We start from the raw sequence: 4,373 nt of genomic DNA on the forward strand, positions 1-4,373 counted from the left end.
TACTTAAATGCACAAGGTTAAATTGTTGTGCCCAGTATGGAAAAGCACAACAATAATATCACGATGAAAATATGCCAGGGAAAACCTGCAGATGTGTGTGTGCCTATCATACCTTCTGCAAAAGGGAAATGTTTGACACTAGAAGTAGTTCAAGAGCCCCTTGCTGGAGCAGAGGTCTAAGCACTGTCTCCTTTCAAAAAGGCAGCTTTCAGCATCCTGGCTTCTACAAAGTTATTAAAACTCGTCAAGTAGCAGCTTCATGTCTCCCTTCTGTGACTTCTCTGGGCAGCCTGGTCTCGTGGTTGGTGACCCTGCACACAGCAGGGGGACTGAAACTACGTGATCACTGCGGTCCTTTTCCACCCAGGCCATTCTATGATTCTATGACTTCAGTGGTGCAATTCCCACATGAAAGAAGCACTGAAGAGACTTGATGAAGGGAAGATTTTACGTGAGGAGAGCCATCAGAGTAAAATTCTAAGGGAGGAAGGAGGACCCAGGGAACTGCTGTCCAGTGAGCCTCACTTCTGTGCCTGTGGGAAGACCATGGAACAGATCTTCCTAGAAGATACGTTAAGGCACATGAGGGATGAGCAGGTGACCCAAGACAGCCAGCGTGGCTTCACCAAGGGAAGGTCGTGCCTGACCAATCTGGTGGCCTTCTGTGATGGAGCGATGTCAATGGTGGACAGAGGGAAGGCGACTGATGTCATCAACCTGGACTTGTGCAAGGCCTTTGACATGGTCCCTCACCACATCCTTATCTTTACATTAGAGAGACTTGAGGGGTGGACTATTCAGTGGATAATGAATTGGTTGGAAGGCCGTAGAATGAGGGTTGTGGTGAATGGCATTATGTCTTTATGTCCAGGTGGAGGCCGGTGATGAGCGGTGTCCCCCAGGGCTCTGTCTTGGGACCGGTGCTCTTCAACATCTTCATCAACAGCATCGATGTTGGGCTCGAGTGCACCCTCAACAAGTTTGCTGGTGACACCAAACTGAGTGGTGCAGTTGACACATTAGAAGGAAGAGATGCCATCCAGCGGAACATTGACAAATTCCAAAGATGGGCCCATGTGAACCTAAGGAGGTTCAGCAGGGCAAAGTGCAAGGTTTTGCACGTGGGTTGGAGTAATCCCAAATACGTATACAGACTGAGAGAAGATCACTGATCACCAGCTTGAGCTACTGAAAAATAGAAAGATCAGAAAAAGCTGATATTTCTCCTCACACTCCACCAAGGCCAGCCAGATAATTTGCTAACTGCCACCTCAGCACCTCCTCCTCTGACACATTACCACAATGAAATCTCATGCTCTGGATCCTTTCACAGTTTCTCAGACTCCTTCTCACCATACCACTGGCCAAGAATCCCAGAGCAATGACAACTGATGAATTTGAAATCTTCCACATCCCTTCTGGTCAGCAACCAGATGAGAAACTGCAGCTCTAGAAATAAAGATGTTCTGCAAGGCACCTGCAGCGTGAGATCAGAAGAATATTGGCTTTGTAGCATTTGAACAACCATATTAAAATCAAGGTCTAACATGCTCTCAGGAAACCTACATTCCTTGGCAAAGTTTCCCTAATTTCCACGTGAATATAGAGTTGATTATTAAAGCAACTACAAATGAAATTAAACCCAAGAGACTCTCACCCAGCTAAATGTGAACAATAACTATCACCAGTATAGCACCTATGGTGTTTATTTCAGTACTTACACAATTTCAGTAAAAATAGCCAGTTAGAATTTATTCTTCATTTTTCATTGTCTCTGTGATTTCAGTGTATAGCAGCAGTGTTTTGACAGCTTAGACATATGTCTTAGAAAATATCAAGGGAAAGCTCTGACATCCAGATAAACAGGTTTTTGTACTTTGGAGGCAAATAACAACTGAGGCAGTAACACGGATGAACAGCTGGATCAATCCATGCTGAGCACTTCATATGCTTGCAGTACAACTTCTTTTTAAACGTGTTGACATATCAACAAACTTCTCTGTGCTCTTGTGAGACAGGCAAGTGCCACTGTGCCCCTGGATTAAAATCCAAAAAAGGATTCTGGACACAAATTCCTAGAGCAGAAGATGACTTACATTCTTGGAATGGATGGGCTTCATAGAAGACCACATCATAACGTGTCACAGGTGCTCAACCCTGCCACTGAAGAGATAAATGTTTCATTGCAGATAGGAGTTTAAGATGCCTCTTCCTTTGGATATGACTTTTTTCCTTGAAAGTATGGTCAGGAAAAGAAAGATCACTTTGGATGTGATGCTAAATTCCATCCATTTTGATAGCTTTTGGGTCATGTCCAAGGTCATGATGGAATTCTATAAAGGGTACCTAACTCTGAAACCCAAGAGCCCAAAAGTCTCTGTACCTCTCAATTTTGAGCATGCAAGGAAATAAGTTTCTACAAGAGCCAGGCAGAAGAAGTCCTTCAACTCTCAGTTTCTGTCCATGCAGCACCCACAGCCCCTAATTACAGCGGGCAAGAATTCCATCTGGATGCTTCTGATCAAACTGAGGAACCGTGAAAGGTGTTGAAATGCAAACGGTTCCTCTGAAGTTTTGGCTTTAGCAACATCACATTAAAATTTGCAGAGCTGAGTTATGTCTCCAAGCAAATCCATACAAGGCGTTTGCTTTCTAAGAGAGAGATCTAAAATTTTAAAGGCTTGAGAAGTATTGTTGCACCATACTGTTGTAGATTCTGAGCACAATTTTGGAAATAAAGAAACATAAAAAATAGCACACCGTGGTTACATTCATTCCTACCTTGGTCCTTGAAAAGGCAGTCACTCAAGAACTATAAACCTTAAAACTTTAACTGTTCGTGCTACAACAGCTCCCCTAAGCAGACACAAAAAAGACTGGGTTAGAAAATACTTAATTCATAGCCACTGCCCGATTACAGGGTTGTGAGCACTACATTAAAGATGGATGAATTCAGATTTATCATCACAAAACTGAGTCAGAGCTCTCTCCTAACTGAACGCATTTAGAGGTCCACTGATGCCACATGTGGCACCCAGACAGAACCAAACCACTAATCCAGGAATTTTAAGGGCAACAGAAAAGTGCATAACAGACTGCCAGAGTCCAGTGATTAGCAGTGAATGGCTTTTACACCACTTCCCTAGAGCTATCAGCACGGTCTCACCTGCTCTTTTCCACAGCAGCTGCAGCTGCTTTCACAGGCTCCCCTGCAGGGACAGAGAATGAAGAGAAGACTAGGGGAACCCCACAGAGCAGCTGCAGATGCTGATGGCATAAGCAAGCAGACAGACATGACTTGAGAGAATTACCAGCACCAGGTGCCAGTTTGAGAAGATTCTGTGTGTTCACCCATCAAACCTTCCGAAAGTTGTTCCTGCTCTAACAAGAAGACTGGGAAGGGATTCCTTGGCGTCTGCAGGGTGGCTCTTCACCAGAGCCACATGGAGCCCAGGTACCTCACTGCAGTATATGTTCATGCTTTGGAAGCTGCATGGACACAAAACAGGAAATGACTCTCTGCTTGTCTGACCTAAAACTGAATTGCCAATTTCTTTGTAAAGAGCAAGTTCTAATAGCTGACCTATCAGAGATACAGAGGAGACCACGTGCACAACTGCAAGCTATTGAGCAGTTTTCACTGCATCTTTCTGGGACCACCAACCATCAAGATTTACCAACAGCAGACCTAGCATGCAGATGGTAAGGGGCAGGGCAGCTGAGAGGAGCAATGATGTCTGTCCCATGCATCTTATCCTCACATCCTCAAGAAAAAACTCCACTCAGGAGGAATTTTACTACAGCAATGATTTACGAAGAGCAGCGACCATACAAAGTTACCAGAGGTCACTGATTCACAAGCAAGAAATTTTATTAAGAACAAAACTCTCTGGGAGAAAAGGAGTTGAAATGTTGCACTCGTTCAGGAAAGATGCCACTAGGATGTATGCAGGGGTGACATCTAACTTAAGCATTAAACAAAAGGTCTGGAATGAACAACTCTTCTTAGATCATACTGGTTCTGTCACCTAAGGCTTTCACTTCTTGCCAAGGTACTCAAGATCTCTCACAAACGTGAACAAACTGAGCCTCTCAACAAGCCACCTGAGGTATGTGTTATCTCCCCTGTATTAATGGAGACGGAAAAATAAGGGGTGAGATTTTAATCACAGGTTTCCAAAGTTTAATACATATTTTCACACTGAGACAGCTACTGAAGCAATCTTCATTTCCACCAAACGAAAGAAAAAAACAGAGACACCTGACAGCTCAGCACTCCTCTTGAAGCAATGTCTACATTGCAATTACACTGAACCAGACAAGCTGCTGCCCTCGTGCCCCTACTAACAGCCTGCTGCACCTCCAACACCTGT

This window comes from Meleagris gallopavo, unplaced genomic scaffold (genome assembly GCF_000146605.3).
Source record: "Meleagris gallopavo isolate NT-WF06-2002-E0010 breed Aviagen turkey brand Nicholas breeding stock unplaced genomic scaffold, Turkey_5.1 ChrUn_random_7180001956030, whole genome shotgun sequence".
Classification (NCBI taxonomy): domain Eukaryota; kingdom Metazoa; phylum Chordata; class Aves; order Galliformes; family Phasianidae; genus Meleagris; species Meleagris gallopavo.